Source organism: Chrysemys picta, chromosome 1, assembly GCF_011386835.1.
Source record: "Chrysemys picta bellii isolate R12L10 chromosome 1, ASM1138683v2, whole genome shotgun sequence".
Taxonomy (NCBI): Eukaryota; Metazoa; Chordata; order Testudines; family Emydidae; genus Chrysemys; species Chrysemys picta.
This window is the reverse complement of record NC_088791.1, coordinates 287,643,644-287,669,007: the sequence shown is the minus strand read 5'-3', so window position 1 is coordinate 287,669,007 and position 25,364 is coordinate 287,643,644. Positions and strand designations below refer to the sequence as shown.

Sequence of the window (25,364 nt, the reverse complement as noted above, 5' to 3'; positions counted from 1 at the left end):
CAGTACTATGCTGTTTTGCAGAGCGTATTGTATTGCCCCTCTGAAGCTGGTCAGCTCTACTGGCTGAGGCATACGGGAGCAGAAACATTCCTCTGGCTATTGCGCACCCATCATTCGCCTCCTTTGGACTGCCATGAGCCCTCAGTGGAGTAGGAGGAGGAAGCAGTCTGCTCCCCTTTGAGAATTACTGAAAACAACTTCAATTTGTAATAGACCATCACTTAAGAGCTAGTAGACTGGTTTTGATCACAAGTAAAATGGTGGGGAGAGGGGGCCTATTTTCAGTGTAAGTCACATCCATTTAACTAGAAGGACAAAATGTTCCTAAGCAGTATTAGGGTTTCCAGTTTCAGGATTACACAGATGTCACAGAGTTCTCTACCTTGTAGTTGTGTCTGGATAATAGTTCCACCCAGTCTGATACCCACTTCTGTCTCCCCTTTGCACTGCAGCCCTTATTATACTCCAGGAGTTGTAGGGCTTACTCTCCATGGCTTGGCCCTCCGGCCACATCATTATGTGTTTTTCCCCTTCTGCAGTATCAAAATCTCATTAGACTGGCTATCGTTCCTAGCAGTCCTCCAATCTAATGCAATGCCTCTTCTCCAGTGGCTGTTAGGGGAACCCAGCCCCGCCCACTACTTCAGGATCCAGCCAAGATCTGCTCCATTCCAAACCCTCTACCGTTTCCTGAGCCTTTTCCTATTTCACCTCTATCAGGCTTCCACTCCACCACCCTTCTGAGTAAACTATTCCTTCATGGCATGGAGCTCAGAGCTTCTACTCTCCCCCTGGGTTTCCTTCTTTCCCCCTCTCTAAGCCCATAGAGTCACTGCAGTCTTCTACACTGCAGCACTTTTCTACCCTCTCTACCTAGCCTTATACAAGCCCTATGTGGTCCTGATCAGCTGAGCTCCATCCTCAATTAGGAATTAATTAAGCCTAATTCTCCCTCAGGTTAAGTGGCCCCTTGTGAGCTTCATTAACCCTATCCAGACTAGTGTGGTATGAACACCCTATCACAACAGACAAAACCCCAGAACAGCAAACTACCTAACTAACTAAAGAATGGATCATTCAAAAATACCTGAAAGTTTTAATTTTTGTAGTCTTAGAAGTTGCTTGCAAATAAAGCCAGGGTTTTTTAAAGATCTCTAGTGTTTATTAGGAGCCTATAGCTAGTGCGTGAAACTCTAATCACTGTTCATCTCCAAAACAATTCAAGGAAAACAATTCTTAAAAGGTGAAATGACAATGATTATCTGCTACCAAAAGTGGAGGACAGCTGATACTAACCATTCCTGGACCAACCCTCAAGGCTGCCAAATACAATATTAATGCACAAGTTTAACTCCCAGATAGCTGTTGATTAACAACCAAACATTCATCAAAGAGAGTTCTTTATTGTGTAGAAGCCAACTTCATCATCCAAAGAGTACAGACTTCAACCAGAAAGCATAACATCCTATATCTACTGTTTACTGACAGGAATTGCTCGAGGATGTAAGCAAGATAGAAACTTGTAACCAACAAGTTACTATAATTCAGCATATTAAGAAAGTTTTATAATGTGGCCAAACATGATTTATTTAAAACAGAATTACAAAATTAGCAGATGAAAGGTGTGCAAATGTGCCAGTTCCCCCAGGACTAATAAAGGGCAAGATGGGAGAAAACAGGTATTTACCATCTAGAAGAGAGAGAAATGTAACAAGCAATAGCTAGGTGCAAAATGATTACTTTAGGACTCCAGATCTGACAAATGTAAAGGGTCAGCTCCAGAAAAGCATGCTGAGGAGTGGGGGACTTCCTATAAGAGGGCAAACCTGTTTGCGACTAATTAGTAATAACTAGGAAGCCACCAATGAAAGTTTTCATAGGCATATGTTTGCTTGTGTAGTGTACTATATTCACTGTGATTGACCTAACATATACTTTTTGGATTTTAATAAAGTATTATTTTTATTTTAAAACTCAGCATCAAAGAACACTAACCAAGAACTTTAAGGGCCCTTGACACAAATTTAGAAGCACAATAAAACAGTTACATAATCAGTAGCACATAATCTCATTCTCAAATGTCATTCAAATTGGCTCGGAACGCTGTCATTTGGACTGATTCGTGTCTGAAAGGCTCTGAGGTAAGGATGATGATAAATAGCAATGCCTTTCTTGGTGATTAGTGACATCAACGGATAAGTAAATGGTAGAAGCATAGGTGTTTGTCCTCTGTTCTTGGCCTTGAAAAGGTCCTTCAGCAGCACCACCAGAGCTATCTACATGATCTATCACTATCTGAATCCTGTTTGTGAAGGGTCCTGGATATTTTCAGAGATCAAATGTTGGAGCATTCTGTATGCCAGCTTCTGAATTGTGCCATGAAGGAGAGATTGGAGATGAGAAGGTAGCTAGTGAATTCTCTGACTCCAAGTAAAATTTATTGAGAACTAGTAAGGTTACTGCATGCTCTAGGGTAGCTGGTGGATTGTGCTCTCTGAAGGAGGTATTGATGATCTTGGTCAGCTTTGAGTCTAAACTAGCTTACATAACCTAGATGGGTAAGGGCCTGTCTTTAGGGTGACGGCCCAGACATCTTTCAGTGTTTTTAAGGCCTCCACTTGTGTGACTGAGACAAGGGCTAACAAAGAAAGTGGAATGGTCATTGCTTTCTGGATATTTGGCTTACACAGGAACAGCGAGATTGTCACAAATTCTTTTCAGCAAAGTAAGATAACAGCTTCTCATAGTGAGAGATTCTGCAGCTGGGTTATCAAGATTTAACTTGACAATGATTTGCCAAGATAGGCAGGGGAAATCTTAGTTGTAAGTGGCAAAAAATATATCCATTTATTTCAAGAGGTACTGTTTCCAAACCTCATTTCATTAGATGAAGTCTTGTCATGAAAAATACTTTAGTACAGGAATTTTTTTTTATTGTATTTATTTATTTATTTACTTTGCAATTCAGTTCTCTTGGTAGGCGGCACAACTCACCCATAAAAAAGAAACTGTCTTATGAAATGGATACACAAATAAACTTACATCTTGTGAGGTTTTAAAGACACAAAATGGCTTTCCTTTAGGTAGATTTTGCCTGAAGTTTAAAACTTAGCAGCTGCTGTCTGGTACTGCAAGAAAGATTGTACATAATAACAAGTTGTTCTCAAATGAAAGGTTAAAACATATACAGTTTAAAGTTTCATACCGGAAGATACACTCAGATCTTTTATATAACTACTGTATATATACACTGTCAGTTTATATGGTACCTATAATATCTGCATCATAAATGTACATGGTGTTTATTTATTTACTGTGGTGCTCGGTTGATTTAAGAGGGATTATTTTTAAATCTTCATTGTTTTCACTGCAGTTTAAAAAAACCTTGCACTTTAACTTGATTCAAATTCTTTTTTACCATAAAGAGTAAGCCACCAGAAGAATACTTCTGCAATATATACATGGTAAGTGTACCTACATTATTTTACATAGCAAATATATAATGCAATAACAAAACTACTTTTCTGTGCAAAAGAGATATTCTGCTCTATAATTTCAGAGTATATTTTTATCTTTCATTTGGGATAGCTTTTATTACATCCCTGATTTTCTACTTTTTTCAGAAATAAAAGGTTATATTTTTAGCCTAAAAGAGACTTTCAACTAAAGTTTAATTAAAAAAAAAAGAAAAATCTGGATAAAAGGTGAAAGTACATATGTGACATTGCACCCCATAATGCTTTATAGAAATATGCTTATGAGTGTAAATATGACATAACTGGAATATGTTTTATGCTAGATATGCCATGTAACATATCTTTGCAAAGGTTATGTTCTGTTGAATATATTCATCCTATTTGTATGCACGTATCACTTTTATATCTGAAGTTATGAGCATTGGCTCTATGCTTGTATTTAAACTGTTTGCTGCAGAAAGCACCTAAGGTAGATTTGGTCAACATAGTGTGAAGGGGTTACTTAAGTAATTGGGAGTACTTGGCTAACAATGGACCTTGATAGACACCAATCCACATCTGAGCTTTCCTGGGAACATTCGGGCTAACATGTGGGCAATGGCGTCAGCCTGTAGAGAACCGAGTCATGCATGGACATGTGACTTGCCCATGTGACTCCAAAACTCCATCTTGTAGCTGTGATTCTACACAGGGGGAGAGAGGTGTTTCCACCCACAAGAGAGAGACTATATAAGCCCCTGGAAACCCCTCCATTTTGTCTTCAGCTGGTTCAAGAGATAGCCTCTCCACCCCAAAGAGATGCCTGAAAGAAACTGGAACAAAGGACAGTAACTACAGGGGTGCGAGTGAATGCTGGACCCAGACTAGGAGGAACTCTATTCTGTAAAAGAAGTTTATTGGAACATCTCTGAGGGTGAGATTTACCTGCATTTAGTTTCTTACTGTAATAGGCTTGCGTGTTTTATTTTATTTTGCTTGGTAATTTACTTTGTTCTGTCTGTTATTACTTGGAACCACTTAAATCCTACTTTTTATATTTAATAAAATCACTTTTTGCTTATTAATTAACCTAGAGCAAGTATTAATACCTGGGGGAGCAAACAGCTGTGCATATCTCTCTATCAGTGTTATAGAGGGTGAACAATTTATGAGTTTACCCTGTATAAGCTTTATACAGAGTAAAACGGATTTATTTGGGGTTTGGATCCTATTGGGAACTGGGTATCTGGGTGCTGGAGACAGAAGCACTTCTTAAGCACTTTTCAGTTAAGCCTGCAGCTTTTGGGGGATGTGGTTCAGACCTGGGTCTGTGTTTGTAGCAGGCTAGTGTGTCTGGCATAACCAGGCAACGTACTGAAGTCTCAAGCTGCCAGGAAAAATGGGCTCAGAGGTAGTCCCAGCACATCAGGTGGCAGTCCCAAGGGGGTTTATGTGACTCAACCCATCACAACATAGTACACTGGCAGTGCATCAGTCCATCTCCCTGCCTCTTGGATATTTAAAAATGCTCCCACTTCCCAGTTTAACTACACCTTCCCCACAAAAAATACTCCCCATCCCATAGTCCCACCCTATCTCAGGCCTTTCCTTGAGATGATGCCAAGTTGTTTTCTATAGACTCAAACTCTTCTCCATAAAAATCTCTTAATTTAACTTCCACAGATCTTGAGCCATTCAACACTCTATATTTTATGCACCCTTTTTTCAGATAGGTCCAGCTTGCAATTAGCTCCCTCAATAGTAAAACATCCTTATCTGTACTCTACCATAGGCAACGTGTCATCAACCCTTACTGGCATCTGGCAATTTCCAAATGTCTGTGTCTTTTGAAAGATGGCATATACTATTTATATATAAGAAGTTCTTCCTAGTGTGTCTTTTGAAGAGGGTACTATACTCTAATGGCTTATCTACATGGGGTGCTATTCCTGAATAGTTATTCCTGATTAACTCCCTGTGTGGATGCTTTTATACCAGGGTAAGAATGCCTTATTCTGAAATATTTTAATCATCTTCCAAAGTGGATTAAGCTAATTCAGGCCTTGGCTACACTTGCAAGTTAGAGTGCATTAAATAAGCCCTGGGCACCTTAACTCCTGAGGGGTCCACACTGGCAAGGCACTTAGAGTGCCTGGACTCTGCGGCTGGAGCACCCCTGGTAATCCACCTCCATGAGAGGCATAGAGCTTGCTGCCCCAGGGCTGAAACGCCTGGGTGTCAGTGTGGACGACGTGTTGCATTACTGCGCTGTGATTGGCCTCCGGAAACGTTCCATAATCCCTTGAAGTCAAGTGGCCACTTTCATCATTGTTTTGAACTCGGCTGCAGGCATGCGGATATCCCCTTTCAAAGCGCCGTTTCTGACAGCCGGCATGCTTATCTGTTCTGGGACACAAAGCAAACCATTACTGTGGAATGCTCCTGCTGCAGAGGCAGGCATTTGTGCGTGTGTGTGTGTGTGGGGGGGGGGGCGGGGACTGATATTGGGGTTTCCCCTTCCCCCTGCCACTGTCTGAATTTACAAGACAGCATGCTGGCACACTCTCTGCCCCCCAAAACACACTGTTTCTCCCACCGTATACACACAACACATATATTTATCATTTCAGATACAAAAATGATACATGCATACAAATAGGATAATCATATTCAGCAAATACACACAACACACTCCCTGTCACACTCCATCCACCCCCCATTTGAATAGCACGTGGCAGCCACTTTCACACTGGGATAGCTACCACAATGCACTGCTTGCAGCTGACAGTGTGAACACACGGCAGGGCTTTCTCTGCTGCTGTCACTTTACCTTAATCTGCATTAACTTCCTTGTCTAGATAAGCCATAGATAAGACAGTCAGCAAATTCTTGATCCTTTTGTTATAAGTAGTTTTCAGACATTTGTATCCACAGCCTAGGAGTCAATTGATGGTTTGTTTGTTTGTTTGTTTTCATAATTGAAACAGACCCTTTTTACACTGTATGTTGGGCTTTCTTCATAAAGAAGGTCCTGGTCCTGCAAACATATGTGAGTAATTTTATGTGCTATTCACTGAGTAAAGTTGTTGTGATATGTAAGTATTTGCAGGTTCATGCCATTGAACTGTGCACACAGCCCTGCAAACTTCATCCTATACTTGATGGTAGAAATTGAGCTCACTAGAATGGGCTAAAATAGTCTGTCATATGTGAGAAATAATGTCTAAAATCCACATACAATATAGTTAAAATCCTCTTAATAATACTAAGTACAGAATGTCTGCTTGCATATTTCCATGAATATTTGAAGCAGTATGTATACAAAGCCCTTGGATGTTTTTCTAAATCCTAACTAGCATAATCCTGATCACAAGAAGATTAATCGTTTGCAGAACACTACAGTTAGCAATCAGCATGTGTTGCAGTGAATTGCTTATGGCCAACTCAAGATGTGAAATGATAGTAATTAAAAACCAAACAGTTAATAATCAACAACTATATGAAATGAAATTTTTAAATGAATATTTCTGTCCCATTAACTAGTTTGTAAAAAAAAAAAAAAAAAAAAAAAACCACTGCACTTGGGAAAGTAAAGGACTTTTTTTTAAAATTGTTGATTCTGCAACTTTTGCCAACATAAATACATCTCAATCACTATCATGGTTTTTGCTGGGCTGTCGTTCCTCTTAGTATGGGATATTTTGCAATTCCAGTGTATCACATTGGAAAATTGAAAAACATGGGACACTGTCCAGGACCCACATACTTGACAGTGTGACACCATCATTTAATGGGGCCGTTTAAGAATATACCATTTTAAAAGGCAGACCAAGCAGTAGCCATAGTGTGAATTTTACACACAGATAGGGTGACCAGACGTCCCGATTTTATCGGGACTATCCCGATATTTGCTTGTTTGTCCCGCATCCCGACCGATGTTAGGTCGGGACGCTGGACAAACAAGCAAGGCTCCCGCAAACAGGCGGAGCCTGGAAGGGCTCACGCTCCCCCCGACTCCGCCTCCTCCTCCCCCCATTGGATTGCTCCCCAAATCCCTGCCCCCATCCCCGCCCCCTCACTGCCCCATTGGCTCCCTTCCGAAATCCCTGCCTCTTCCCAAGCACGCCATGCCCAGGAGATGCAGGTGAGCGTGGGGCCAGGGTGAGTGTGAGTCCGGCCTGGCCCCGAGCAGGCAGGGCTCGGGCGCGATACCTGGAGGGAGAGTAGGGGGGAGGCCCCGGGGCAGAGGCATCGACAAATTTGAGTGAGCTGCATGAGGATCACAGGAAGGACCAATGCACATTGCCCAAAGAGAGAGTGATGTGCAAGATCTCACATTAAATAAAGTTTGAGCTGTTGGAAATAATATACATTTTATCAAAAGGGTCAAATTGGACCTATCTATGTAGGTTCTTATATCACACTCATCACTGGGTTATCTGAGCAACATTCTTGGACTCAGATGGATGTGGTCAGGACATGATTTCGTCCACTGAATTCAAGTAGAAAAATATTTTAGACCTATTGCTGCAAATCATTACTGGCAATAAACCCTGCAGATCTGTCTAGTCTATAAAAGAAATAACCAATAAAAGTCTACAAAAATAATAGGAAACCACAGAAACATGTTTTCAAAATGAAATAAATGTGTGATATGAACAACATTTCCTGCAACTTTTGAGGGCCCTCTTTTGAGCTCCAGACTTTTCAGCAACTCATAATTTAATAAGCAACAACTAAGCAATAAACAGTATGTGAATGATGAATATTTGAAATTAAAGTTGTATCACCTGATGCTGTAATAGTACCAAAATGCTGCATGTTGTAGAAACCAGCTGTATCATTCATTGCTCTGCAGTGACCCTTTAGATAAGAAGCATTTGAGGTGAATTTCCCCCTTGGTGCAGAGGGTCATGCACCACCTAAGTCCCACTCAAACCCTATTTTGAGGACATCACTAGTGCATAGGCCTTAGGCTGGATCACTCTGTCCTCCTGGATCTCTGTCTTAAACCAAAAATGTGTTGATTGCAGCAACTGCAGAAAATAGAAAATAGAAAGAAAGTGTTAATCTTGGCCCTGGTCTACACTACGAGTTTAGGATGAATTTAGCAGCGTTACATCGATTTAACCCTGCACCTGTCCACACAATGAAGCTGGGGTTTTTTTCCGACTTAAAGGGCTCTTAAAATCGATTTCTGTACTCCTCCCCTGACGAAGGGATTGGTGCTGAAATCAACATTGCCGGGTCGAATTTGGGGTAGTGTGGACACAATTTGACGGTATTGGCCTCCAGGAACTACCCCAGAGTGCTCCATTGTGACCGCTCTGGACAGCACTTTGAACTCAGATGCACTAGCCAGGTACACAGGAAAAGCCCCAGGAACTTTTGAATTTCATTTCCTGTTTGGCCAGTGTGGCGAACTCAGCAGCACAGGTGACCATGCAGCCCCCTCCCCCCGAATGTTTATACGTTCCACCTATCATCTCCATCCCTGAGGTTATCGCAGATTAAAAGGCAAAAAAAATGCACTTGCGATGACATGTTTTCCAAGCTCATGCAGTCCTCCCACACTGATAGGGCACAGCGTAATGCATGGAGGCATTCAGTGGCAGAGACCAGGAGAGAATTGCTGTGTTTGCTTAACAGCAAAAGTATCATGCCTCACTAGCGATCCTGCCCGAGCCAGGTCGCTATGTCAGCCTTGGGCGGGGGCATGACCGCTTTGTGAGCAGGAAGGCCATAGATATAGACATTGCATTAGGTAGCTTCTGTAGCTAGAGAAAACATTCCTGTGCATTTGGCAAAGTCTGTGTCAAAAAAAGAGAAGCCCTGTAGTATAGTGGTTATCGTGTTCACCTAACCTACGAAACGTCACTGAGTGGAAACAGGTCACTGTTTCGTTTTCTGACTCCCCTCCTGCATTTTTAGTCTTAGAACAGACCGTGCTGTGAAATTTTACTTTTAATTATATCAATTATGAGTTAAATAATATGGAAGCTCTCTCTCAGTTATAGTCCCAGGTTCCTTACCCTTTCAGCTGCTCTGATAAATTAACATTTTTGTTAGGGGCGGGGGGAAATTTTCATGAAGCCTTTTATAGGGACTAATGCTATCTAGGACTCTGAAATAATCTTAACGTGGCCCATAGAGTGCAATCCTTTGTTCTGGATTTGTTATTCTACAAGTTGAACTGCTCCTTACTACTGTCCAGGCTTCATGAGCCATGGGAGCAAGGGGCAGGCTGGGGTAGGTGCAACTGCGCGGTAATGCCAGCTGGGAGAGCAGCCTGAGGCAGGCAGGACTGAATCTCCATGAGACGAAATTTAAAGAAGAGAATGACCTGGAGTCACTCCCATTCGGTGCTCTAAAAGGAGGATAGCCATGTCTGTACAGGCACCCCTGATCAACCTCACCAAGCTGAGTGGGGCTGAGCGGGACCCCAGCTGGCAGGAGCCGGTGGATGGAGCCCCAGACCGGCAGCGGGCTAAGCCACTCACCCCGCTGACAGTCTGCTGCTCCGTCCGCTGATCCGTTCAGCCCACTGCCTGCCTGGGTTTCCGATCATCCAGGCAGGCAGCAGGCTGAATGGGTCCGGTGGACAGGACCCCGGAAAAAAGGGGTGAAACTATTGTCTGCCGTTGCTTTCATGGAGGTTTGGGGGGGGGGCTGACGACATGTACCCAGAACCACCCGTGACAAAGTTTTTGCTCCATCAGGCACTTGGAGCTTAACCCAGAATTCCAATGGGTGGTGGAGACTGCGGAAACTGTGGGATAGCTACCCACAGTGCAACGCTCCGAAAGTGGATGCTAGCCTCCTTACTGTGGATGCACTCCGCCGAATTAATGGTCTTAATGGTCTTAAGTGGGGACACACACAATCGACTGTATAAAATCGATTTCTAAAAAATCGACTTCTATAAATATGACCTAATTTCTTAGTGTAGACATACCCTTGGATATAAACCAATGTCATCAGCCTTTTGACACTTCAGAACTTTTTAATCGTGGCTTAATGCCACATTTTCCTTTTGGCTATACTACAGTTCAGTTAACGTATACTGTAAATGCTGTGTTGCTCTGTTGTTTACAATACATATAATCTGCTATTTGATTAAACTTTATTGTAATGTTTGGAAAATGTAGCTGTTTTATTTAATTGTGTTTTTTTTAATTACTCCCGATTAAAGGTGTGGGTTTAACTGCTGAGCAGACTGAGGTCTTCTATTTATATGCAGAACAGATGCATCAGGGATCGAGGCAATGCAAACTTCCCCACTTTGTTCCACCAAATATGCCTTACCGCTGATTTGGTAGGACCATTTGTACAGGTAAGAGGTAACGCTGATTCAGCTGGTGGCTGAGATTGGCAACAAAGGTGACAATTGTGATACTTGTTAAGTGGCCACTTTAGCTATGCCAGGACTACCACTCATTTCACAAAAGATAAATGAACAACCAACTGAAGCTAATAACATTTAATCACTGACCCTATCTCTCAGGGATGTTGTAAAGCTTAACTCATTAATTTTGTAAAGTTTTTTGAGATCCTTGGATAGAAGGTGATATACAATGGTAGCCATTAAAATATTTCACATTAGTCTCCAAGATAAATTAATGTTACTGTGGTATTACAGATATTCTGTATATGACCCTAACATTGTCATGATAGTCACAGTAAGCGCTAAATATTATTATAGTGATAACCTTTACTAATGACCTTAGATGTCTAAACAATATATGCATTTAGTGTTACTGTTCTAGCCTACATTAAGCATTCAGCACTAAAAAAGCAAATACTTCAAATACTGAGGTAGGTGTGATGGGTTACCCCCTGGAATTCGGGTACTAATGAGCCCTCACCAGCCCTGGCTCCCTCTCACACTGTGGTGCTGTGACAAGCTGGAGACCCGCTCTCCGTCCTACACTTCCACCATCATTCTCAGGTAGGGACACACCGAGCTGCAGTTACCTGCAGGCTCTCTGATCAGCCACTGCATGAACCAACAATAGAGAGTCCACAGCCAAGATAACCCACAGCTCTGCAGGCACCTCCCCGACCCACCCAAAAGTATATCCAAAAGTATACCATCTTATGCTGCACAGAAAACTATACAGTATAAGTTCAGAATCTGCCCCTCCCTCAATGTGGAAAGGAATATGCAACATCCCCCACCTGTTGAGCTACAAAAATATAGATTTTAAGTTATTATACGTGATAGCAAACAGATCAAAGCAGATTACCCAGTAAATAAACAAAAATGCAAACTAAGCCTAAGATACTAGAAAGATAGGATATGAATTAGCAAATTCTCACCCTGGCTAATGATACAAGCAGGCTGTATCTCAAGGCACACGTTGCACTTGCTTTACAGCTTGGAATCCCCAGGTTTTTCATAAACAGGCTAGAAATCCCTTTGGCCTGGGTCCAGCAGTTCCCCCAGTTCAGTCTTTGTTGATGAACCATTAATACTGTCTGGTTTCTTCATTGTTGTATCTAAAAGGCTGGCTCTGGGTGTTTTCCAGAGTAAGCCCATTTGAAATACAGATCCATAGGCAATATTTATAACTTCAGATACAAAAATGATACATGCATAAAAATAGGATAATCATATTCAGCAAATCATAACTTTTCCAATGACACCTTACATGCCCCATCTTGTACAAAATGAATCATAATTATGCCACAACCATATCATAATAATATTTCTGTGAAGAATATGGGGTGTAGTGTCACAGTAGGATTATCAATTTTGTAGGGGGAAAAAGCCATATATTTAAGGGTCACTACTGAATACATAATTATTGTAGTTTTACCTAGGTAGGTTGGATTCATACCAGCAATCTAGAAGCAGAAACCATATCTCATTACTAAACCTTTGATTGCTCCAATTCCCCCTTAGATACTTTATTAAACTTTCAAAAACTCTTGTTATACTTTCTGATCATAATCCTATTCTGGAACCAAAGACACCTATGATCAAGAAAAGACTCACGGTCTTGCTACTGAATTTAAATCAAAATTAAAAGCTGGGAAATCAGTGACAAAAGATGTTGCTTCAAATGTTGAAAGGTAATTTGATTAAAATAATGAGCACAGTTCTGTTTGGTAGTTATTGTAGTTGCATGAAAAGTCTATTGTGCAAAGGTGATTATATTGGACAGTTTCAAAGGCACACTTTGATTTTCTACACTTACTGTGTTTTATAAAGTAAAATGTTAATGATATCTAATTACTTTTTTTAAAAGGGGTGAAATTATATTGTCTGAAATATTATATAAGCTCCAAGATCCTCTTCCATTCAGCCCATGAAGTGATGCCCCAGGATCAGGAAGGGGCATGGCTTAGAGAAAGAGTGTGTGGCCAATAGTGTCTCTGCACTGCCATGATCCCTGGTAACTAGAAAAAGTGTTGAAGTTGTGGGCAACAAGCCTAATACAGAGCAGCCTTTAGTCCACATTATAAGAAACCAGTTTAGTGTCCACAAGAATAGGGAAAACAAAGATGGCTAACAGCCACCTTAGTGATCTCTGCAGAATGAAGAAACCTGGATGCCAGGATCTGGCTGTAATAAACTGAGAACCCTATGTTCTTTGTCATATATTAAGGAAGATCCTCAAATCACCATGAGAAACACCTGTGAGAGACATTTAGGTTTCCTAGATGGAAACTTTCCTTCATACCTGGGCAGTACTGGGTTTATAATGATGCCAGTGGCTTCATGGCACTGGGCCCACACTTGGGAAGGGCCCATAATCCCGGGTTGGGTGTGTGTGCAGGGAATGAGGGCAGCAGCTGTCTGCCCTGAGCAGAGCAGGCAGAGGCAGTGAGCATACAGAGGCAGGGTGGTGTGTCCGGCCCCACCTCTCCCCAGCGGCTCATACTATTTGGGGGGGGGGGCTTGGTAGGCCAAGGCCAGGGGTTCATGGCTGCTGCACAGGCAGCTGGGCTCCCCAGTGGCACCTGCACACAGATCACGTGGTCTCCGCCTTGTCCCTGTGCTCCTGGGTCCCTGATGGGCCTAAGGTTGCCAACTTTCTAATCCCACAAAACTGAACACCTCTGCCCTGCCCCAATTCTTCCCCGATGCCCCACCCCTGTCCCACCCCTTCTTTGAGGCCCCGCCCCTGCTCATTCCATCCCCCTCCCTCCATTGCTCGCTCTCCTCCACCTTCAATCACTTTCACCGGGCTGGGGCAGGGGGTTGGGGTGTGGCGGGTTGAGCACTCCAGCTGGGGGTGCAGGCTCTACGGTGGAGCCTGGGATGAGGGGTTTCGGGTTCAGGAGGGGCCTCCAGCCTATGGCTGAGGGGTTCAGAGTGCAGGAAGGGGTGCAGGCTCCAGCTGAGGGCATGGGAATTAAAACCAATAGTAAAAGGTTCTATAGCCATATAAATAAGAAAACAAGGAAAGAAAAAGTGGGAGCACTAAGCACTGAGGAGGGGGTGGAGATTAAAGATTATCTAGGCATGGCCCAACACCTAAACAAATACTTTGCCTCCATTTTTAATGAGGCTAATGAAGACTTTAGGGGTAGTGACAGGATAGCTAATGTCAATGAGAACGTGGAGGTAGAAATGATCACATCTGAGATGGAAGTCAAACTCAAACAGCTTAATGGGACTAAATGGGGAGATGTGGGGAGTGGAGAGATAATCTCCATCCAAGAATATTAAAGGAACTGACACATGAAATTGAAAGCCCAATAGCAATAATTTTTAATGAATCTGTAAACTGAGGGGTCATACCCTATGACTAGAGAATTGCTAATATAGTTCCTATTTTTAAGAAAGGAGAAAAAAGTGATGCAGGAAACTACAGGCCTGTTAGTTTGACCTCAATTGTATGCAAGGTTTTGGAACAAATTTTGAAAGAGAAAGTAGATAAAAACATAGATGTGAACGGCAATTGGGTAGATTCTAACAAAAGATAGATTGTGCCAGATCAACCTGATCTCCTTCTTTGAGAAGGTAACTAATATTTTAGACAAAGGAAATGCAATAGATCTAATATACCTGGATGTCAGTAAGGCATTTGATACAATTTCACATGGAAAATTATTAGTTAAATTGGAGAAGATCGAGATTAATATGAGAACTGAAAGGTGGATAAGGAATTGGTTAAAAGGGCGACTACAATGGGTCATATTGAAAGATGAACTGTCAATCTGGAGGGAGGTTTCTAGTAGAGGTCCTCAGGGGTCAGTATTGGGACCAATCTTATTTCACAATTTTATTGCTGACCTTGGCACAAAGAGAGAGAGAGAGTGTTAATAAAATTTGCGGATGACACAAAGTTGGGAGGTATAGCCAATATGGAGGAGGACTGGAATATCACACAAGAATATCTGGATGACCTTGTAAATTGTAGTAATAAAAAATGGGATGTAATTTAATAGTACAATTGCAAGATCATACATTTAGGGACTAACAAGAAGAATATTTTGCTACAAGTTGGGACTTATCAGTTAGAAGTGAGAAAGACCTTGGTGTGTTGATTGATCACAGGATTACTATGAGCCGTCAATGTGATGCGGCCATGAAAAAGGCTAATGCTGTCCTAGGTACATCAGGCAAGGTATTTTCAGTAGAGATAGGGAAGTGTTAGTACCATTATACAAGGCACTCGTGAGACCTCATCTGGAATACTGTGTGCAGTTCTGGTCTTCCATGTTTAAGAAAGATTAATTCAAACTGGAACAGGTGCAGAGAAGGGCTACTAGCATTATCTGAGGAATGGTAAGCCTACCTTATGAAAGGAGACTCAAAGAGCTTGGCTTGTTTAGCCTAACCAAAAGAAGGCTGAGGGGAGATATGATTGTTCTGTATAAATACATCAGAGGGAAAATAGCAAGCAGGAAGAGGAGGTATTTAAGTTAAGCACCAATGTGGACATAAGAAGAAATGGCTATAAACTGGCCATCAAGTTTAGGCTCAAAATTAGGTGAAGGTTTCTAACCATTGGAGGTGTAAAGTTCTGGAACAGCCTCCAAAGGGGAGCACTGGGGGCAAAAATCCTAACTGGCTTCAAGACTGAGCTTGATAGGTTTATAAACGGGATGGTATGATGGGACTTCCTGCGATGGCATGTGGCAAATCCGTAATTCCCAGTAGCAAAAATCCCCAGCTGCTGGAGATGGGACACTAGATGGGGAAGGCTCTGAGTTACTACAGAGAATTCTTTTCCAGGTATCCACCTGGTAGGTCTTGCCCACATTCTCAGGGTCTAACTGATCATCATATTTGGGGTGGGAAGGAATTTTCCCTTCGGTAAGATTGGCAGAGACCCTGGGGGATTTTCACATTCCTCTGCAGCTTGGAGAGTGTGGGACTTGCAGGTTTAAACTAGTGTAAATGGTGAATTCTCTGTAACTTGAAGTCTTTAAACCATTATTTGAGGACTTCAGTAAGTCAGCCAGAGGTTATGGGTCTATTTCAGGAGTGGGTGAGGTTCTGTGGCCTGCAATGTACAGGAGGTCAGACTAGATGATCACAATGGTCCCTTCTGACCTTAAAGTCTATGAGTCTATGAGCAGTTTCTAGCCAGTCACAGGACTATTCTGCAACTAATATTAGAATTATTGCAGTAAAGCCAGAACTAGTGCTGGGAGCATAATCCAAAGAGTGATTTGTGAATATTTTTACAGATAAATATGTGAGTTCACTTTGCTGTTATTTCCATATGTTATTCTTTGTTTCTGAGTATTTTGATGACAGCTGGTTTACTTGTGAAAATGTTTGCAAATCCTAAAGGTTTCATGAATTTTAGCACAAACTATTTTCCATCCAAAAGTTCATTTACTCTGTCATTAATTATTCTCCTAGTTAGAAAATTTCAGTCATCCAATCAGGGAGCAGAGATTGTGCCATGTGACTTAAGTGACCAATCACATACCAAATGTAATATACTAATAATATACAGGCGATGCCCTGATACCATGGTAGTGTCTCATTAGAAATACATAGCTATAAGGATAGACAGTAACCTAAACACTCCTGTGAATGAGGGCCAATTTGTGCTGTACCTATTGTAGCCAGCCATGGGAGATTCTCCCCAGCCTTAGGTAGCATAGAGCAGATATAACAACTTTTACACCTTCATTCCTTCCTGTGGCCAGCATAGGAGGCATGGGCAGGTGAAAGGGGGAATGACTAGACTTCTTTGTACACTGGTGATCCCAGGCTTTTGTAACAGCCTCTTTGGGCTGCTACCAGCCCTAAGACTTCTGTAACTTATGCAAATCATATGTGTGTGTGTATTTTACAGTGAGGAACTGGTAGTGCCACCTACTAAACCTATCCTGCCTTCCATTATAAAAGATGCTGTGATATTTTCTTTCAGCAATTCTCAGACCTCCACTGTATACAGCAGGTCTTTGATGTTTGGCAGAGGGGAAGATCTCAGGTTGGATAAGGGCCTTCTCTTTGTCCCATGAAATTCCATGCCAGCCTTTGCTGATTGCCATTTCCCTTCCTCAGGAAAACGTTGGCAGTCTGTCAAAGTAATAACTAAGCATTAATGTTCCAAGGCCGGACTGCTACCAAAGCACCACCAGCCACACACACACATAGTACTGAGAATGCCTGGGAGCCACTCAAGCAGCTGGAGGGGATGGAGGAAGGGAGCAGTCTGGGCTGCACACTCCAGGCTAGGCGTATAGTCCCATAACCCTACCTCTAAGGCACTGTATAAGAAGAAACATCCCACCTTCCACTGAAGGAGAAAGAGAGAGCTGAGCCGGGTTCCACATACTCATGAATTCCCTCAAACCCAGGACATAGTCCCAGTAGTCCATTACCCCTGAACTCTCATGGCTATCACCAGAGCCAAGCCAGAGGTTTCCCAATTCACAGAGAAAAAGAGAGAGTGAGAGCGCATGCCAGACCAGCATGTCCCTGCAGCCTGCTGCTTCTTGCAGCTCCCGTTGGCCGGGAACAGTGAACCGTGGCCACTGGGAGCTGCGGGGGGCCGTGCCTGCAGACGGTCAACATCAGTAAAATGTCTCACGGCCCGCAATCAGATTATCGCATGCGGCCTATCAGGGTAATCAGAGTGACCAAGAATGCTGCAGCCCAGGACTACAGGACAAAGCCAGACTTTCCCTTTAGTAGCTGCTTCCAGCTGCTTTGGAATGGAGTGGGTCTGGGCACTGGAACTGAGAGCAGGGAGCCTGACTTTCCTGTGCTCTCACTGACCCCCCTCCTGGTACCCAGGCAGCATGGAGGAGGAAGCTGTCTGGTTTGAATGAAGAGAGGTGAAAAACCAGACCAGGGAGAGGGAAAGGAGTAGACTGGGACAAGAAGTCTGGTGATACCGGGACTGGATGTGTGGAGGAGAGGAACTGGGACTGACTAGGAGACTGGGTCTGGGATCCAGGGGAAAGGGAGGCAGGAACTAGGAGACAGTAGTGAGGAGGGGAGGCTGGAACTGGTTGAGCAAGGAGACTGAAATTGAGCTGGGGAGAGATGGGGACTGAGATACTATTTTTTCCACGGAACCTCTGCCTCATTCAGTATACAGGAAGGAATTGCTCTGATGAATCAGGGTTGTGTATTAAAGAAGCTGTTGTTGCCTCATTTGTTGCAGAAGTTGGAAGGTGTGTAGTGAATATGGTGGGGGACTGCAGGAAGGGAAAAGATGGTCTCATGGCTAAGGCACTTGAATGCTGCCCTGGAAAATCTGAATCTATCCCTGCCTCTGTCCCAAAGCTCCTATATGATTCCGGGCAAGTTACTTAAACTAACCTTGTCACTGGTGGCCAATAATAGTGTGCTCCTCATCTTCTAGGTGCCCAACTTGAGTTGCTGGGGTCTGATTTGTAGAAGGACTGAGCACTCACAGCAGTAACTGAAGTCAGTAGGAACTGAGCTTTGAACATTTAAAATGCAATATAATACTAAGTATTCTGAAGACTCAGGTCCTAGGTACCTCAAACAGGGCACACAAAATTAGTGGAGACATTTGATCTTTCTCTGTGCCTCAGCTCCTCATCTATAAAATGGGAATAATACCACTCCCACACTTCACAGGAGTGTTGTGAAGATAAATTAAATAATGTTTGTGAAGCACTCAGATATTATAGTGATGAGTGTCATTGAAAAGCCCTTGAGAAAATTAATAATTCTGTCTTCAGAGCAGGGTTTGAATAGCATGCAGTAAATGAGGCCTGTGGCACCCACATTGAACAATGAGGATAAAGCAAAATATTGAGTAGCTGCTCATTAAATAAGCACAAACTATACTGTTCACTGAATGAAGTAGGGGTCATGTAGAAAAAATAGTATATAATCATGTAATTAAAGACTGTATCATAATGCATATGCAAAAAATGGCCAAATTAAGGTTGCAAGGCAACCTTAATTCTGGCATTTGCTAACTTCTGAATTCTTTACTTTGCTATGTTAATCATGTTCTTTTAACTTGGATTTTTGTGTTTTATAGATAGATAGATAGATATGGAACATAGTAAACTATTAAAGGTAGAAAGAAGATGATTTAATGAAGGTGGTACGGGTATATGGAAAAGAGAAAAAGGACAAGAAATTCCCATTGTGGAATTGTACAGAGAAAGCATCTTAGCACAAAGGGTAAAGCACCACCAGAGAAAAAGCAAATTTTGACTGGAAAACATTGAACTCTGACAGGAGAGAATCAGAGATGTCTGTCTAGCTATGGACAGGAGGACAGAGTGAGCCACAGAATTAAAAGATGAACGGCAGTCAAGGAGGATGAGGGAAAAGGGCAAGATAGAGCTTGTTAACTAGATGAAGAAAAGCAGTTTCTGTACTATCCACAGAACTGTACTCAGACTGAAATCAGTGCAGATATTGTCACGAATAGTGATTGGAGAGATGAGAAGAGCTATTTTGGTTGGTGATTGGAGAGGTGAAAAATGAGATGAGAGTGATGAAAGAAGCTTCTCTGATTGGTGACTGGAGATATGAGATGCCCCCTTTTCAAGCTCTTTGATGAGAAAATAAAGGTCAGGGATTAAGTGGTAGAATTTTTAAGGTAGGCTTTTTAAGGAGGCAGATGAATAGTTTCACATTTCAGAGAGTTGCCACCGGCAAACAGGTTATTTTCAGTGATGGTAATGTAGTGAACAAGGGTAGGAGGACAGGATTAAAATACAGGAAATGGAAAGGGATCAAGATAGTAGGATTTTTTTAACGCAAAGGCTATCAGAAAGTTAAAAGGCCCCTGGACTAGAACCCCAGTCTGCAGAGCCTGAGATGCCTGATGTTCTCACAGTACCACCAGGAAGCCCTGCAGAGCCACACCCAAGGAGCACTTTAGATAGCCGGCACTGCAGGAAGTACCGGCCAAGAGACCCAGAGTGATGGTACCTTGCGGCCCTCTGATTGGCCAAGTGCCCTATTTAACCCTGGAGGGCAGCCCAAGAAGCTGTCTGGACAACCACAAAGACTTTGGGCCTGCTGTGACTCTAGACTTCACCTGATCTCCAATCTCCAACTCCAGCCTGATCGTGACCCTGATTCCTACCTCCTGAGTCTAACTGGTACTACCTCTGGTCTCCAGTCTCTGATCTCGGCCTGACTCTGACCTGACTCGTGTTTATTGAACTTGCCTCTAGTGATTCCTCTGACTCCAGCTCGCTAACTAGCATAGCGAGATGCTATGGGGTCCTGATGTGTGGACCCCAGCCCAGCTGTGACCACTAGCCAGACTGCCTATGCCCCAGTCCCTTACACAAAGGAGGGAATGAATAAAGAGGATGAGGTGAATAAAAGGAAGAAAGTATAGTTGAGGGAACAATTAAAGGAGCTGTTTCAAGTTGAGATGACATTGTTGCAAGTTTGGGCATCTTATATTAACAGAATGAAAAGAGTTCATCACCTAGTCAGAGAAAGTGTGTAAGGAAAAAGGGAACTAGACAAGTAGAGAAAACAGTTAATGTTATTGGATAGTTAATGACTGCTAGTACCTTTTGAAAAATTTAAAGCTGAGTAGAAGTTAGACTTTGTGATCCAGAGGGATGCTCTGTAGAGCATCACACGATACATCCATACCATGTAGAGAACAGAGAAAATGCTAGCATGAATTTTCAATAATATTATCCAATTTCGATGTTAATGCCCATTTGGCACAGCAATTTTTTGCATAGCATTTACCAAGTCTGTCAACCTTGCACTGTTCATGTGCACTATATTCACTTGAAAAGATTAAATATTAAAAATGTGTGTGTGTGTGTGTGTGTGTGTGTGTGTGTGTGTGAATAACCCTTCCCAAGTTGCATTTTCACCCCAATTATATGTATCTGTATAATTCTTTTTTATCTGTAACATTTTCAATTTTTATCAAGACAAAATTCAGACATGCTCAATATAGATATTCAGCTGTTGAGACACCAGATAAAATATCCAGTCTCCATTAAGGAAAAAGGAATTGGGCATATCAGTTCTATGCTAAATACAAAGTCCTCATTTTGGTATTGAGAGACAGTGTATGCTAAAAAGGCCAATGATCCATCTAGTTCTGTGGCCTCTGCCCGATATTTAAAAGGAAGACAAGAATGCCTCAGTTAGAGCTGATCAAAAATGGAATTTCCATTCCACAGGAAATTCTGATATTTTGGCATTTGTTGTCATTCCAAATTGAGACAAAGTTGAAATATTGAAAAGTTTGGGTAACACAAAACATTCTGAACAATTTCCACTAGGAAGAGTTGGAGCATTTCATTTTGGATTGGATTGATGTTAAGCTACATCTGCCAGAGTTGCTGTGGTGCCTCATCATGCCCCCGTTCTCCTGTATGGGTTTGGCTTCCCACTTGAACTACTTCTCTTGTGATACACCACAGTCAGTGGACTCCCATGATGCAATATATAGGCTCAGCCAGAGAGGAGGTGATGCTGCATCTTGGGAAATGTGGAGCCCAGCCCCAAAGGGAATGAATTTACAAGACAACCAAACAACAACTCCTATGAGGCAATGCAGTGGCTCAGGCAGACGCACATTAACGTTGACCTAAACTGAAACTACATATTTCACTTTTATCTTTCCCAATGGAAGATTACAAAATTTCAGCTAAATCAACATTTTTCCCACAGAAAAAAATTGACTGCAGAAAGCATATTTTCCTTTGAATGATCATTGATGGAAAAATCCTGACCAGCTTATTAATAATATATTTGGTCAATTTTCCACTGCTACAATATGGCCTCAGTTCAGCAGGGTGCTTAAGTAGTACCTAACTATAAAGCTGGCATGTGCATAAGCACCTTGGTAAGCCAGGGCCTCTATATATCATGAATGAAAACTTCTTCCATGCCCCCAACTCGGGGCTCAATTTTTTGGCTCGAGGTATGGGGATTGGCAGCTGCTATTTTTAGGATTTAACGTATTTATTTTTGTTTCTCGCCAACTATGTGCTTGGCACTGTACAAAACATAAAGACATCCCCTCCCCTGGAAGACCTATCTTAATCATTTCAGTACCATAATAGCTTGTGTAACTTCAGAGGCTTCTCTTACTCCTATTCATCTAATCCAGTTTTGACCCTTGCCAAGCTTTCTGTTTCAATGCTATCACAAGGCAGTAAATTCCCTGGGTTATTTTCTTAAAAATATTTCCTTTCATCTATTTTAAACTTTATGGTATTGTGATTTCATGTAACATCCCTTTGCTTTTGTACCATGTGACTAAGTAAACAGGAACCTGCAATTGGCCGTCACTAACCTATTCATTCTGCTATTTATACGTTTGCCACACCTCCTTTCCAAACAAGGTGGCCCTAGCATTTTTAACCTCCCCTTGTACGTTACCCACTCATGCCTCTACCATACTAGACTCCAATTCTAAAATTAGCTTCTGTCACCAACACAGCAAACACTATGCAGTACAAATAGACCAATAAGCTAAAGATAAAAGATAAAATTGCATATTCTCAGCCCATAATGAATCAAAATAGTAATATAATTTCATATAAAAAGCTGGGCATGTCCAATATTCTTTTCACTATTTTAAACCTCACAAAAGCAAGGAAGTGGTTGACAATAATAATTCTGCTTTGCACATGTTCTCAACCAGGGTTCTGGGGGCAGGTTTCAGGGGGTCCGCCAAACATGGCCAGCATTAAACTTGCTGGGGAGGAGCAGAAAGCCAAAGCCCCACCACATGGGGCTGAAGCCCACGGTCCTGAACCCTGCCACTTGGGACTGAAGCCAAAGCCTGAGCAACTTAGCTTTGTGGAGCCCACTGTGGCATGGGGACCCAGGCAATTGCCCTGTTTGCTACCCCCGATATTGGTCCTGACTTTTATATGCAGAAAAACAGTTGCTGTGGCACACGTGGGCCGTGGAGTTTTTATAGCATGTTGGGTGGGCCTCAGAAAGAAAAAGGTTGAGAACCCCTGCATTAAAGAACTCAATACAACGCAACATGTGTAGCTTTCACAACTGCACGTGCCCTGCATGGCTGTAGGTGTTGGCTCTGCAGCAGGCTGATCCAGGGGGTTACTGTAGCAGCATAACAGTTTATATCAGCTAATTTCCCTCTTACTTCATAGCTCATAATGTTACAGGGTTTCTTGGAAATAACCCTAAAGAACTCTGACAAAATGAAGCATAGCAAAATAGAAACATACCGTGCTTTCTTCTCCTGTGTGGTATTTTCCAGAGATGTATCCCGTGGGATTTATTCAGCTCAGTTTGCAAGGCAATCTGTGGAGGGAGAGTCCTCTGTCACCTCTGATAGGTTATGTGCACCAAATTGAATATCAAACAGCTTCTTGGCATTGTCAATCAGTAAAAAGGTATCTTTTCTCCTCCATTTGGAGCTTTAATTTCTGCTGGCTAATAAAAGAGAAGCAATCTTAACACCTTTTCCTACAAATCCCTCCCTTACATAAATCTACATAGTCTAAGATGGGTTTTGCTACATCAGGAAAAAAATCTTAGGCCTTGAAATATTAGCTTCCTTTTTCTTCCTTTTTTCGTTGTTATTTTTTTGTTTGCCTGTAGAGAGAACAGTGTCACTTTGTGAAATTAATACAAAAAAAAATCAGAGTAGGCATCTCTCTTCTATAAGTAGATTGATTCACACCTATTTTAACTATAGGTCAGTGTATCTTTGTTGATACCCTATATATGGTATCCACATGCCAAAAGCCCCTCTCAATAAATTGCCCAACAGAATGTCACAGCAGTCTCTTCAAATCTAGAAGGCACTCTGAAAATTCTCCTGCTTTTAATATTATTTCCTAGTTATTCATTTTTAAAGCAAAGTAACTAACAGGGCAAAATTCAGTCTTGAATAAGGAGATGCTATTTTCCTTAATGGCAATGGAAGTTGTCTACTTACACCAAGGCTACATTTGACCCATAATCTTTAGAGATGTTGCTAACTATGAATGTTTCTTACAGTATTAACTTTAGCAACCAGAGACCATGACTCATTATCCGTAGTGTCCTATTCCCCAAATTCTCCACTGATAGATAAGCAGGTTTAGCTGACAATTACTGATTCAAGTAAAGTGATTAATTTACCTTTCCCATTTTTTGACATGCCTTTCCACATACAGAGCTTATGCTACCAGACTAACCTTTTCAAAATTACCATTCCTTCCCACCTTAGGAGCCTCTTTAGAGTGGTGGGAAAGGTAAGATGGTATCTCCTGACACTCCCCACTCACCTTGCTCTCCAGACCTACTCATACTGAATGCTGAACGAACAAGAATTTGCTGAGTGGGCCAATATATGGGGTTTATAGGATAGTTCTGGTCCATTCTCTCGTGCACCCCTGGACACCAACCGTGCTCTGATTATGCATCCTTCAGTCTACCATTCCCTCCATCAGTCGCTATTGTGAGCAGAGCACAACAGAGACATGAAAATGACAGCCTTGTTGGCTGCTGCTTCCTGATTATGATGATGTGTGGGCCCACTTCTCCCTCCAACATCTCCAATTGTCATAGGCCTAATAGCTTCACACTTACCCACCTATCCAGACTCCTGGCACTCATGACCTGAGCCTGCTGACTATTGAGGACCAATAAACCTCAGCTTTGGTAGCTTCCTCCCTCCCAAGCTCTGGAGAGCTGGAAAGACAGCTATCCCAGGCCCCCTCCAGGGAATTGAAAAATCCCCCTGCTTCAACAACATTATTCTCAACACACACACCCCTTTTTTGGTAGCAGTTAGGTTGGCTCTGCCAACCTAGGGTTATCCAGGTTTTCCCAGGATCGTTCTTTTTTAAGTTGGCATCCCAGGAAATCTGCAAATCTTCCCAAGACAGTAAACTCCCAGTTTTTGTCATCTCCCCTTCCCTAGCCCTTGGCCTGCCTTTCCCTCCAGGCTTCCCCTCCATACAAGAGGCTGCCCTGGGTTTGGTCTCCTGTTGATCCGTGCCCTGGAAGAAGGAGGAAGCATGACCCACCTTGGGGGCTGGGGAGCAGGGCCTGAGGGGCTGGTGAGTGCTGAAGAGACCCGAACATTTTCCTCAGGCCTGGGTTGAGAGGAGATGTTGGGCCCATCAGTGGCTTGGCAGGGAAAAGTGGGGCCAGGCCCACCTCATGCCTTTTCAGAGTGTTGCCATTTTAATTGGTAGAATATGTGGAGGATGGAGGGAGTGAGCAGCACTGAACCCTGTCCCTCCCACAATGAGTCCAGACTGACCACTCCCATGTCCCTTTCTTTGTACCTCAGAGGTAGCAAACCTACACCAGACAGACATTTGTCATGCCACAGCTTCACTATTGTAAATCCCTCTAGTGTAGGTTGCCAGGAAAGCATTTTTGTCACTTGCATCTAGTGCAGAACAAAGCAGCACATTTGCTCATTGAGATAACAATTCATAACATACACCAACTGCCTTGCATTGCTTGCACTGACTGTCCCTGTCAATAGAACATATGGATTACATTCTTCCAAATGGAGAGGACCCAAG

At 42.5% G+C, this 25,364-nt stretch overlaps 1 long non-coding RNA gene across 1 annotated transcript; it reads right to left on the bottom strand.

Moving 5' to 3' along the window:
* Nucleotides 1–1,658: 1,658 nt before the first annotated feature.
* LOC135980864 (uncharacterized) lies at nucleotides 1,659–25,364 on the bottom strand. Its single transcript, XR_010597769.1, has 3 exons — nucleotides 23,064–25,364; nucleotides 8,246–8,491; nucleotides 1,659–5,861 (listed from the first exon to the last, which is right to left on the bottom strand). It is a non-coding gene; the product is annotated as an uncharacterized LOC135980864 (long non-coding RNA).